General features: G+C 36.0%; 1 pseudogene; it reads left to right on the top strand.

Annotated features, from left to right (window-relative positions):
* LOC148550648 (phospholipid:diacylglycerol acyltransferase 1 pseudogene) lies at window positions 1-13,867 on the top strand (annotated as a pseudogene).
* The last annotated feature ends 1,304 nt before the right edge of the window (window positions 13,868-15,171 follow it).

Raw genomic sequence — 15,171 nt, 5'->3', positions numbered from 1 at the left:
ATGGATATAGTGCCTGGCACACTCTTTAAGGTTATAGTGCCCATGTTCACTCTTGCAGTAGAAAGGTTATGCGAGCAGGAGACTGTCTCAGTCCTCACATCTCAACGTAGGCAGAAGACTGCCTCGGCACCTACGCCGGCACCACTACCTCAACAAGCGGGAGACTGCCACAGCCATTGCTTGAGGCGTATAGCGACTTACCAATACAATTCGTATCACGTGAGTGGGAGACTACCATAACCCTCACATCCGAACGTAGGCGGGAGACTGCCACAGCTCCTACAACGAAGAACAATGCATATAACAATCAGATAATCAATCTCATCATCTAGCCTCAATATCACAAGTTCATCATAAACCCAGCTCCCCATCAGTTCACATGACAACTCCATCCAACTGATATACGAGGTCTAAGTCACCGTCTTCTAAACTCATACATAAATTATCAATTTAGTCCACTAACCCATCTCTATTAGTCTTAAGGCCTAATTACTAGTTAGCAATCTTAAACAGTAGATAAAGAAGTTTGGAAAGTTAGAAAACCCTTGAAAAGTTAAGAAAAACTATTTTTCTGCAAAACAGGGGTCTCGCATACGCAAGACTCCTATCTGCGCACGCATGTTGTTAAAATTAGGTGGTCACGTACGCGACACCCTGCTCGCATACACTAGTATTCCCACCTGAATGGAATGCTCGCGTCGCGTGTTAAATTCTCGCGTACGCATGCCTTGAAATTACATGCTCGTGTACGCATACTAGTGTCTGCGTACACGAGACCCCCAGGCAATAGAGAAAGCCCACATCACGTGCACAGGTTCGTGTACGCATATTTTATCAAACTCAGAAAAATTTAAAGTTGCAAAAAATAAGATTTTCATACCGAACTTTAAACGTTCATAACTTCCTTTACAAAACTCCATTTTTCCCAAACTTTATATCATTTTAATGCTCTCAAAGTCATCTTTAATTAAAAATAAAAATCATTAAATTTCAAGATCTGAGGCTCAAGTTATGATCCGCTAAAGTTCGATAAAAACAAAGCTTTACCAAATTCAACAAAATTCTCTAATTTCCAAAACTTCAAATCCAAACTAAATCAAACACACCTAAAACCAACACAAAACCTCATACCAATATTTCTCAACATCTCTCATTCATTCACTATTAAAACCATTTAATCCTCACTAACTTACTTAGATTTTTATCAAACTCCTCACTTCCTCAACTCAATCATAATTAAAGCTCACAATCACCACCAATTGTTAACAACACCAACCATAATATTCAATACTCATTATCATCATCAACATTCACAATCAAACACAAACAATCACCATCTTAGTTCATCAAAATCATCACAAGCATCAATAATCATCAAACATCATCAACACCAATAATCCCCAACAATCACCATCACCCACAATAATCAATAACTACCAACAATTAACATCAATCCATCATCATATTAGAATCCACCACAATCATACCTCGACATATACCTTTTCTTTATTCTCCATCATCATGCATATACCACAAACATAGTTCAAACAACCATATATCCAATTCAATCCTATCCTATGGTCCACTAACATAAGTTTCACTAAACATTACATATTACATAAAGGAAACTGAAACCATACCTTGGCCGATTATCCTCTACGCACAAAACCACTTCACCACAAGCTTTCAAGCCTTCACTCAATGCCAAATAACACCAAGAACACTCTATATCACGTAAAACAACAAGAATTAAAGTTAGGGTTTATGACATACAACTAAACATAAGGATTTAGTGATATCTCACCTTATCCAATGAGTTTTGGAGTAAAACCCACTACTCATCCACCATTAAATTCACAATTCTTTTAACTTCACCTGTATCTTCATTTATTGCTAGTAACATCTAATGAATATTCATCATCTGAAATCGATTCATAATTGAAATCATCACCCAAATGATTGTCCGAATTAGATTTTCATTATCCATGTACGTAGACATTATGTTTACCTAGCACAATCAAACATGGTGAATTAAAACTATAGGAATTTATTAGATTATTTATTAAAACATAAATAATTCTTTCTTAGAAATAATTTTATCAAAATATGCATAAATTAAAGACAATTTATGACATAACATAACTACATGATAATTTTACCCATTGCTAAACATTATCAATAGTTGTACGGTACAACTTTATTAATTTTTGGTCTTGTTTAATTTGACGATAGTGTTCCAACATATACATAACGATGAAAATGATTCATTCAACTAAAATTAAAGTAAAGAAATAACGCTAACTACCAACGTATTATTGAGTTTTCTTTTATCAACATTTTCTCCCAGTATATATAGATTATAGTTGAAATAATGCAGGTTTAGGTTGTGAATTTCACTAAATTTACTAAGAACTTCTAAAAAAAGAAGAAGAAAGCATATAAATCACAATATGATCATCAACAAAACATATACATATATATATAAATTTTGATAGTCATGGGCTTAGGTGCTTTTATTTACAAAGTAGATGAATATAACCAAATATTTGTTATTAATTTATAACATATTATCATTATTAAATTGAATTGCACCTTTCGTACTTCCGACTTGTGAAGATTTTCTTCTTTGTTGTTTTCCAAAATTAAAAAAAATATTTGATGGTTGAACGAAACTTTGTGAAAAGAGAGAATAGAAAGGACAATCACTATCGTCATCACAAATTTAAAATCTTGCAGATCGCTTCTTTTTTAATTGAGAATCTAATAAAACTAGAAAACAAGAGGATCTTTCACTGCATGAAAACAAAATTAATAGATAATTTATTAATTTGCATAATGATAAATCATGGAATATATTTACAGTATAATTCAAACTTATGAAAAAATTAAAACGAATTGGAATCTCTTATAGGTGGTGAAAAATAAGGCAATCAAGACACTCCTTAAGCACAGCTACAATGAATTGTAGAACCCTAATTTTATTTAAAAAATGAATCCCTACTGTACAATATGTACAATGGGCTAATTATTTAGCCCAATAGGGATAAATAATAAAAACCCGTCCACTCTAAATTCAAAAATTCTTATTCAGTTATTTCACATCGAATTTTAAATTTCAAAATCCCCTAATTTTAAATTTTAAATTTTAAAAAAATCCAATTAATTATTTCAAAAAAATAACGATCCAAAATTCTAATTTACCAAAACATTTCATTTCAATACCCTCTTTTTTTTCAACCAGCAGCCACCCCACCTTCATCAATAATCATTCCACTCCACCTTCGCTGCTTGGCTTGCCACACGCCACTCACCTTTAGTAAAAATAACCATCCACTTAAGAATAAAAATAATCATCTGCATACCTAATGAATTGAATATCTAATATATTGTAATTATATATAACTAAACTCAATCCAGTCAAAATAATCATCTACATAAAAATTAAAATAATCATCCGCATACCTACTAAAATGATCATCTTAAATTGACCATTAAATACATTAAAATATCCCATTTACATTAAAAATAAACATCTCATTTACATGAAAAATAAACATCTACATGCATATATAAAACTTCGGCTGCATACTGTCTCCCAACAAAGAATTTCTTCCGATTGGTTGCTTCAAAGGAAGTGTCACTACAAGTAGGTTTATGTAAAGGACTCTCGAAGACACCAACATTTTGCTTCTTGGCATTTTTCTTCTCTGGCCTCGCTTAAAGCACCACAGTATAAAAATATAAACGCATAACAAAATAAATATCAAAAGACCAGCACCAGCAATCCAAATGATATTCTTAGCCATAAATGACTTCCTAGCATTTGCAAGCATTGATGCAGTTGGAAAGAAGGACTATTTGCTACTCTCCACGGTGATTTCTCAGGGGATGGAGTCATAGCCATATGATGTATGATCATATATGTATTCTAATCTAAACATGCAAGAAGTATTTACTTTTCTTGCCTATTTAATTTTCTATTTGAAATATAATTTCAATAATAATAATAATACCATTAGATGTATTTCATATTCAATATACAACACTACTAATATTCCAGCGGATTTATTGCCATCATGCACAGGAACATTGGTGCTTACTTATTGGGTGTCAAGGTCTCCAAAGTATTCAAGTCTCATGCTTGTACATGCAATTTAAACTTAGTCATATAAATTCATATATCAATAAAAGATAGTCCAATAAATATCTAGTTTCAACCAGCGTCAACGCAATATGCCATGAGTGGAGTTGCTCACCTCCGCAATCTGCACTCTCCAAAAGTCAGTTGAAACTTACTTGACTCAATGTCCCCTGTTCTCTCTCTCTATCACATGATCAAGTTGAATTCCTTCCTACAATGCACTTTAATTTTTCTCCTTGTGAATGTTGTCATTCGTTTTAGACTTAGTACGGTCACAATACCAAATGTCCTTTCCATTTCATGTGAACACCATGTGTATGGTGTGAGTGTTTTTTAGTTTAGTATTTCCCAAAAGTTGCCTCGAGTTTGGCGAACAGCTTGTATAGTCCTAAATATAGCCATCAAGGCGATAACTCAATAGGAGAAAAACTTTTAAAATACGGAAGACGGAATGAGTAGTATACCAAAACAAGAAGAGATCTGAAGCTTTAGTTTTGTCGACCGTGTTGTATGCGGTTTAATCGACGCGTCAATATGCACTGATTACTTAGATGTCCTGATATAACAAGTTTTTGAACTTTGAAAGCAGAAAGCAACCTGTGTCGAGATTCATCACACCTGAACCTAACGACACATTAACCAAAAACTTAGGAAGTGGGTGGATGCAACCTCATGGTGCCATGACGATGCCCCAATAGAAAAACTTTAGCAATGATCGAAGGATTTAATACCATTAGGTAATTGTGAATTGAATGACAAAAATCCATCTACCTTTCACCCATCGGAGGAAAAATGACAAGGCTATACATTAAGGTGTCATGGTATGTTAGTCACGCCGGTATCAACCCAACCCCGAAAGATTTGACAACCTAGGTTCTAAATTGAAAACCGAAACAATAGATAAAGGGTTAGTGAAATTCAAACTAAGATTTTAACTACGCGATCCCAACCAAATGATTTAATTGGAAGTGAAGACATAGATAGTTAGAAAAAGGGAAGTTGCACCTTCTTAGAAATTATTTCGACGAGGTTAGGAGCGGTGAGCAATTGAGACCAAGTGATTAAAACGAAGGAGTATTGAATTCGAAACGAGATGACTACCCACACCTCTTTTCAGGTAACTGAATTTGAATTTTGAGGACAAAATTCTTAATTAGGTGGGTAGGATGTAAACCCCATAAAATTAGTGAATAATTAGTCAATAAATTAACTTTTAATAAAGAAAATAAAAAATGTGAATATTATATTAAATTAGAATAGAGCTTATTAAAATGAGAATTTTGACACCAATTTCAAAAAATTTGACCTAAGATTGGGCTGAACGGGCCGAACCAATTGAATTGGGCCCAAAATGGGCCCAAGTCCCAACTAGTCAGCCCAAGTAATTAAAGAAGAGGCACTCTTCTTCCCTTCACTCAGCAAACACGATGAAGCAGCACCCATTGTGAAAGGGAAGAAGACATAAACCTAACACCACATTCTATCCACCATAACTTCTTCATCCGAACTCCGATTGCCGCACCATCTGCCACCATGTGTTCACCGCGTCGAGCTCTACAATTCTATCAGTAAAATTTTTTTGGTAAGATACTCTAACACTCCAACCTCTCCTTCCCCTCAATTTTCAAAAATTATGTGTGCCCAAGTTAAGAATTTGTTAATTTTGATTCTCTAGGTTCAAATTAGCTTGTGGAGCTTGTTGGTTTTGGCTCTCTTGGTCTGGCGTACGGTGAGGTTTCTTGCCTTGGCCAAATTCTTTGTTATGAGTATGTGAATTCTGAATTTTGAATCATATATGCATAATAGGTGTGAACTAGGTGTGTGTATACAAGTTTTGGAATTGAATTGTGGACATTTGAAGGCTTGGTGAAGAATTGGCGTCAAAGTCTTGGCGGTTTTGTGAATTGTGGGGCTGTGTGTATGACTTAAGGGTTGCCTTGGACCAACGCGGGAATCAGCCAAGGTATGGGTTAGGTTTCGCACATTTAATATGTAATGCTCTGTGAAAACTTAGTTGAGATGACCGTAGGATAGGAATGAATGTTTGAATATGTGAATGGCTTAGTTCTTTATTGATACATCTTGAACATGGTTGGGTTTTGGTTTGATGTGGATGTTGGTGTTGGAATTAATGATGTTGTTAACGTATGATGATGAATATGAGTTTATTGGAATTAATGATGATGAGTTAATGATGTTGCTAATGTATGATGATGAATATGAATTTGAGGTGGTTGATTGATGAATCTTGTAGACTAGGTAATAAGTGTTTGGTTTGAGGTTATGCATATATATATATATATATATGTGTGTGTGTGTGTGTGTGTGTGTGTGTGTGTGTGTGTGTGTGTGTGTGTGTAGGTTGATATATGATATTGTGGGGTTGAACTATGGTAGTTATGGGATGATTATTATGGTAATGGTAATGTGATGTTGAGCTGATTTTGGTGCATGAAACATTAGGTTGAAACTGAATTTCAAGGAAAAGAGGTTTTGAAGCTTTTGTAAAATTTGATTTTTGGCCGAACTTCGGTGACTCATAACTTGGCTTCCGGACTCCTAAATGGTTTCAAACTGGTTTTGTATGAAAATTGAATTTGTGAAGTTTATGCCGTTTCAAGAATGGAGGAAAAATGTTTTAAGACGGAAAAGTTATGCATGCCGGAAGTTCGGGGTTTAAAGTGGCAAAGCTGCAGATTCAGGCTTGGTGGAAGATTTTTTTTGGAAACTCGTGCATCCATGCGTACGCATGGCTGACGCGTACGCGTGGCTGACGCGTACGCGTGGTATGGGCGCTTACATGCGTACGTGTAACCAAGGGATGCATACGCAACCTGAGCTAAATGCCTACCCACGCGTACACATGGCCAACGCATACGCATGGCCCTGTTTTTTGCGAAACCAGATTTTGAATTTTTAAACTGAATTCTAAACTTCTAAACCTCTATTTTTATTCTTTTAACCCTAGATCTTATTAGTAAGCTTAGTAATTAGTTGAAGCTAGGAAATTGAGGTAACTCGGGGATGAAAAAAAGGGTAAACGTGATGAATTATAAGAGAATGATGTGAAAGTTAAATGAATACATGTTGCTATGGCTATAAAGAACAAATGTAAGGAAATGATGATGATAAATGATGAGATTTGGGGATGATTGTGTGTGGCCAAAATGGTCGATATGACAAGTTGAGGACGGAAGTTTCCTCTCTTGTCGTGATATAGATGTGGGGAAGGTGGAAAGGCACTCTCCTTCGTATTGTTTCCCCCACATTCTTCTCTGGTTGCAAGGTGAAAAAGCACACTCCTTCGATGTGGAAAGGCACTCTCCTTCGTGAAACCTCCAGGAGAACGTGGAAAGGCACTCTCCTTTGTTTATGATCCTCCTGGAGATACGCATCCTAGAGACTAATGTCTGGGTTAGCTACCAGATGTGTCAGGTTCTGGCAAAGTAACTGACACGTGAGCTCACAGCTAGTAGGATAGACATTCATCATATGCATTTTGTTTGTTTGTTTGCTAAGCCTTACTTGGGATTGCCTACCTGAATATATATTATGCTATTTGTTATATTTGCTACCTGCACTACCTGTTTTCTACTTGTGCTTGGAATTGGTTGGTTCTTTGTCTCTGTTAAATCATTGGTGATGGAGGAACGGAGGAAAGGTGGATCGGTTTGGTGATAAAGTTAGGATTAAGTAAGTTTAGTATTCCTTAGAACACCTACCCTTTTTATGGCTTCTGTTTAGAATTAAGCTTTATAACTGAGTGTCAGCATTCTAGAATTGCCTCTGGCATTCCCAAGACCTTGTATATTATGTGTGTGGCACCTTTACCATGTTAAGAACCTCCGGTTCTCACCCCATACTGTGTTGTTATTTTTAGATGCAGGTCGAGAGGCTCCTTACTAGGCATCTGGATTCTTGAAGCGGAGTAGTTTCTGGGTTCTTTTGCTATGTAGCTTATGTATATATGTGTGTGTGTGTGTGTGTGTGTGTGTGTGTGTGTGTGTGTGTGTGTGTGTGTGTGTGTGTGTGTGTGTGTGTTTTAAAATCCGTTGTTTATTCATACTACTTCTCTTTGTGGTTTGTGTTATATTTTTTCCTGCTGCTGCAGATTACCACATGCTCCAGATATGGAAATTTACTCTATGTATGGGGTTGGAATCCCAACGTAAAGAGCCTATGTTTATAAGTCAACTTCCCAATCGGAATGCTACATTCCGTTTCAGATTGACACATCAGCAAATGGTGGAGATGAGGACCCTGTTTTAAAGGATGGAGTTTATAGTGCCAATGGGGATGAAACCGTTCCTGTTTTAAGCGTTTGCTTCATGTGTGCAAAAGGTTGGCGGGGAAAAATCCGCTTTAATCCTTCATAAGAGAGTATGAACATGCTGCTCCGGCTAATCTTCTCGAAGGAAGGGAAACCCAGAGTGGTGCTCATGTTGATATATTAGGGAACTTCGTACTTATTGAAGATATTATACGAGTAGCAGCAGGAGCCTCTGGTGAGGACGTAGATGGATATATAGTTCACTCAGAGATTTTCAAAGGGTTTGAAAATATTGACTCTCAATGCAATGAATGTTCCGGCTGGTAGCTCTTCCTTTGTTAAATTATTTTGTACTTTTTGGATTATAAATACTCATTGTTACCTTAGTTTAGCATGAGTATTACCCATGAGGTTATAAAGAACTGTTGTTAGGAGTTAAATGGAAATGTGCACTAATCTTTGATCATTTTAGCATTGGCATTGTGACACCGAACCAATCATTTCTATGTGTTGTGAGTTTTGTGAAATGTTACCTATTCTATATGTTTGTGTTTTGGATTAATTTTAAGACACTTCTCAATTGTATCATATCATTAATAATTTCCTCTTTTGGTGCATGCGTTTATCTTCTTTTGTTAGTGCTACTACTAACGCATATACTTAAAATGATGACAAGGCTATGTGTACACCACAAAATCAGTCATGATTTTCTATTCAATTGTTTATTTTTTTATTAGATAAAGTAATTTCAAAAACATTTGGATCTTATTAGCTCTCTCTCATGTCAATTTGAGAGTGAAATACGTAATTCTCTGAATACACGATTTTGACATTGATGGCACAAAATTATAAATAAAAGTTTTTAACGAAAAAAAATTAGGACATCATGTATTATTAAGGTATATCAGAATAGCATCAATTTATAGATATTTGCTTGAATCTACGTAACAATATAATTTTGTTATTTTAAAACACAAGGAGTAGTATTAACGTTATACGCATAACCAAATTATTAGTTAATAAGTTGTCTTCGAGTGGGTTGATAACTTCGTTCACTTACCATATTTTTCAAGCTCTTGTGACTTAACTCGAACAGTTTACTTATGATTAGTTGATTTATTGTAGAGTAAGTTTAACTATATATTTTATAATAATAACTCTGTTCTCATTGTCACTATTTACGAAAACACTAAGTTTTTTTTAATATAATGAATGGTGTATTCACTATATTTTACCCAATTACTGCTGAATCCATTTTTTCAATATATGTTGAATATGTAAACTGTAAATAGGTAACCAAATTTTGCATCATGTCATAATGAAAAGATCTGCAGCAGCAGCAGGCGCTAGACCATTCAATCCATGAAGTTCTCTATACTCAGAAAGACTAGCAAATTTTGGATGAAGCTTATACATACAAACTTAGTCACTTCATAATAACATAGACATTGAAAACACTATAATATTAGCAATACACTTCATGAGTTCAAAATATGGTGAATGTAAACTTTAGGATCCCAATCACCCACAGGCTTTAAGATATTTCAATTGTCAGATCTACCCGGCGGTTCTGCAAGGAGTCCATCTTCAAGATAATGGTGTCATTTTCCTTCAAGTTATAAGTTTGACAACATTCGGCCCAATCCACCCTGAATTTCCACTCTGTATTTCTTCCTTGACTTTTGAGTAGATGGAAAAAAAAGATGTTGTTGCCTCCGCTAGATGATGGACCAGCGATTTGCCAAATTGAACCATGTCCAAATGGAGTGAGATGTGCAGCAAAACTAGCACCCATGTACTGCAAAAAAATGAAGCATTGTTAGTGTTTTGGGAGAAATTATTAAGGTTATGTATCGTAAATGGATAATTAGAATTTGATGTGTTTGCATAAAATTGATATGAATTATTTAGAATCAACTTACCAGCCTACTTCTGGTCACGTCAGTACGTGTCAATGTTTTTCTATAGGAAACCTATGGATTGTACCTGCTTGAGGATAGCTTACATTGTTAGTCTCCATCCTAAAATTTATCTCAATGTTATCTAGAAATAAAATTTATGGATAAATACATAAATTAAGTGTCACATTACCTATTGTTAGGTATTTATTCTCTTTCAGAACTGTCTTTGCTCAACTCAATGGTTGAATTGCTTTCATCACACACAATTATTGGATTGTTAGGGTTATTACCCTCTATTGTTGAATCTTCATCCTCATCTGATGATTCTTGAAGCTCGGATGATTCAGACCCGGACAATATCATAACATCAGGTGAGGAGGTGTCACTGTTGCTGCTGTAATCTAGATGAAATGCTCTTTTTACATTGTGCAGTGTATTTTGGTCTAATCGGTCCACCACTGATGTTAGGATTTATGCTAGTAAAGAATTTTATAAAAATAGTCGCGTTGTAGATATAGTTTCTAAACCAACAGAAATTCTTTCGTACAAACATTTTGGTTGTCACAAGTAACAAACCCCTAAATAAATTGATAACCGAAGTATTTAAACCTCGGGTCGTCTTCTCAAGGAACTACAGGGAAGTATGTTCTTATTATCGGTTATGGAGATTGTAAATTGGGGTTTTGAAGATGAGGAGCAAGTAATTTAAATTGCAATTGAAATAAGTAAAAGACTGTAAAGTAAATAAATAACTGTAAAATAAACTTTTGGCAAGGTATGAGAAATTAGAAGTCCTATCCTAGTTATCTTTATCAATGATGATGAAGATTGAATCTTAATTCCACTCAGTTAGTCTTTACTTGAAGTAAAGAAAAGTCAAGTGACTAATTAGTTAGATCCTCAAATCCTAATTAATCCCTAAGGGAAGATTGGGATTATTGAAGTTCAATTCAATTAGCAAAGACAACAATTATCAATCATGTTTGAGTTTGATAACTCCTGAGTTACTGATTTCTTAACCAAGATCAAAAAGGGAAAAAGTAAATCTACCGGAATAAAAATATCTTCAGATTGTAAGCAACAGTAATATAAATAAAGGAGAGCAATAGTAAAATGAAATACCTCAAATAACATTAATCAAAAGAATAATCTGTAACATAGAAGAATTCATAAACTAAATTGAGAAGGTAAATAAAAAGGAATATTGAACCTGACAAATAGAGATAATCCTAAAAGCAAAAGAAATCCTAATTCTAAATCCTAAAAGAGAGAGGAGAGAACCTCTCCCTCTAAACTACATCTAATTCATGAATAGTGACTAAAATTGGAGACTCTCCTTTGAATGGATGCATTCTCCCACTTCATAACCTCTGATCTGTGCCTTCTGGACTTGGATTTGGGCCAAAAAGTGCTTCAGAAATTGCTGGGAGCGTTTTCTGTAGTTTTTGGTGCGTGGCTTCTATCACGCGGTCGCGTCAATTGGAGTTTTCCTTGTCGCGCGGTCGCGTCAGTCATGCGTCCGCGTCAAGCACGCGGTCGCGTCGCAGTGAATTCGCGCTGGCATGCGGCCGCGTCGTCCATGCGATCACGTCACTGCCTGTTTCAGTAAAAACTTCGTTTTATGCTTTCCTTCCAATTTTGTATGTTTCCTTTTCATCCTTTAAGTCATTCCTGCCTTAGAAGATCTGAAATTACTCAACACACGAGTCATGGTATCGAATGGTAATAAAGGGAAATTAAAATAATTACTTTTAAAGCATAGGAAACATGTTTTTCACATACATCACATAATAAGGAAGGGAAAGTAAAATCGTGCAATTAATATGAATAAGTGGGTGAAGGATTAAATAAATCACTTAAATTAGGCACAGAATATATCATAAAATATGGGTTTATCAACCTCCCCACACTTAAACAATAGCATGTCCTCATGCTAAATCCAAGATAAAGAGTAAGGTAAGGTTGAAGTGGTGGAAATGCAACTACCTAAATGCATCATGCAATTCTAATTATTTTTATTCACTTGTATATAAAGCTTACATGTAGTTGAATTAATTCACATTTCTCAAGGAATTTATATATATGGCCAGACCTCAGATAATGATAAAGCACTTTTACAATTGAGATGGGAAAGAAAAAGAAAAATATTTTATAAACTTGCAAGACAATTAATAATTCAAGCAGAGATATATGTTAATGAGCTATTGAACCTTCACTGGATTTTGTGTTTACTCTCTATTCACTCAGTGTTTATTGGGTTAATCACTCTATTCTTCTTTTTATCCTTACTTTCTACAACTTTGTTCTTCATCTAACCAATCAACAATTATAGAATTTAGGCATACAAAAATCATGAGGTCTTTAATTAAGGTTGTAATGGGGCCAAGGTAAAGGTAAGGGTATATGTATAAGGCTAAGTGAGCTAATTAAGTGAATCCTTGATTAGTCTAAGATCTCACCTAACATACATATTTTGTAAAGCAGAGCTTCTTTACCTATTTTCCCATATTTTTCCCACTTTTGATGTTACATGCTCATGCCTTAATTTTAATTTTTATCCCATGTGCATTATTTTATTTTGCAATTGGGGAATTCTTTCGTATCCCCTTTATTCAAATACTGAAATAAATTTTTTTTTACACATGGTAACTTACTTACTTTGATTTCACATGAGCATGTTTCCCAAAGATTCTTATTTTGAAACTTTTCAACATTATACCTTTGTTTCTATCATCCATGTTCCCATAAAGTTTCCCTACTTACACAACATACAATTTCTATCTTAAGCTAACCAAGAATTCAACTTGGGATTTTTATTTTGTTTTTCTGCTTAGGGCTAGTAATGTGGTTATAAAACAAGAGGGGTTTTAAAGGCTCAAGGGGGCTAACAATGGTGATGTAAAAGGTAGGCTAATTTGGGAATAGTGAGCTAAAATCAAACAATGGCCTCAATCACTTTCTTGGTATGTATCTATATTTTATAATCGGACATATAGATTAAAACAAAGTAAAGAACATCAAAATAAAAAAGAAGGGCGGAACACACAGGAATAAAAATTATGGTTTGAATGTAACCATACAATTAAGCTCAAAACTCACAGGCTGTGTGTTTTCTAACTCAAAAATCATATATCAGTTATACATGTCATGCAAGTAAAAATTAAGAGTTCCCATTACTCTCAATGTAAAACTTAAGGTGGCTTTAAAGTTCTAATGTTTCTCCTTGATGAAATGTTGTTAACTAACTAACATATAATGCTATATATACAAGGTGTGTGGATTGTTTCTATTATGTTCAAGTCTCTAGTTTACTTCCTTTTATAATTTCAATTTAAACTAAGCTATCTTATGCTAAAAAGGGTAAACTATACTAATTAATCCACATTTTCGATAACTAATAAGTTAGAATTGCAAACTAAACTAAATGGCTAAAGTATGAACTAAAAGTGCAAAATGCAGAAATAGAGTAAAAATACATGAAAATAGCAGTGTATAAGTGCTGAGAAAATAAAAATAAAAATAAAAGAGAAAAATACAGAAAAAGTAGCAAAATAAAATGAAAGAGTCTGTAGTGGTTCACCAAAAAATACGCCAGAGATGGCGACCTCCCCACACTTAAAATGAAGCATCGTCCCTGATGCTCACTCAAGCAGGGTGTGAAGGGGTGTCATCACTAGAAGGGTGGGTAGCTGGAGTCTCTGTGGTGGTGGTCTGAGGATCTGTCTGCTGCAGAGGAGGTGCTGACTGAATAGGGATCTCAGGATCGGAAACCTGAATCTGATGTGGGGCCTCTGGCTGTGATGCAGCCTGCTCTGTGCCTACCTGCGCAGCCTCTCTCTGGGGGTGGGTATCTGCCTCATGATCATCCGCCTTCTCCTCAGATGGCTCTGATGGTGTGTCAGGCTCGGAGGGAATATCGCCAGATCGTATCATCAGCTTCAGGTGCTCATAGTGTCACTTGCTGCGACGCTCAGCTCTCTCATATCGGCGCCAGTTGTGGTGCTCCATCTGGTCTAGCTGTCGAAACAGGCGGTGCACTAGGTGATAAACCGGCTCTGAGGCAGGTGGAGGTGCAATGGTGGTAGCAGGGGTAGCTGTAGAGGAAGAGGGGCCGGCAGATGGTGTGGCTGTCTCATCAGTAGGAGTGAGGAATAGAGGTCTGTAGCCCAAAGCCAAAAAGTTCCTGCTGTGAGGGATAATCTTCTTGCATTCTACAGCAGGTGGCTTCTCATCAGCATCCTCCCAAGGCACGTCAGCTCGACGGCCTAGCTGTGTAATCAGATAAGGAAAGGGAAGAGTGCCTCGGACGTGGACCCTGGCCATGTAGTACCGAATGAAGCGTGGCAGGTACAAGTCCTTACCCTCCATCACACACCATAGGAGGGTGATCATAGCGGCAGGTAGCTCCGTCTCGTGAGTACTCGGCATAATAAAGTTGCTAAGGATCTGATGCCATAGCTGAGCCTCATCATTCAAGTATGCCCGCTTGATTCTCTTAGGCATGGTGGTGTTCTGACCCATGACCCATGGAACAGTCGGGTCAAGGGCTATCCTCGCCTTGACGGCATCCCAATCAAACTTCATGAAGCGCATATCCTCTTCAGCTTTTTGATAACCATCCAGCTGATCGGATTTAGGCAGAAGCTTCAGAACATCCTCTATGGCCTCTTCAGTGACCAGTATCTACTTCCCTCTTAGGTTTACTGCATCTAGGGAAGTTTTGAAGTAATTGCAGTAGAATTCCCTTACCCAAGATGCATTGACCTCAGTCAGGTTTCTCTCCAGGAAGAACCAGCCTCTTTGTTTGATCTGATAAGAGGTGTATTGCTGGAGTTCTTCTGGGATCTTCAGAGTCCTTT

The sequence above is a fragment of the Arachis ipaensis genome, chromosome B7, assembly GCF_059453495.1.
Source record: "Arachis ipaensis isolate K30076 ecotype BB chromosome B7, ASM5945349v1, whole genome shotgun sequence".
NCBI lineage: Eukaryota > Viridiplantae > Streptophyta > Magnoliopsida > Fabales > Fabaceae > Arachis > Arachis ipaensis.
Note: the sequence above shows the minus strand (reverse complement) of the source record. Positions and strands in the feature narration are given on the sequence as shown.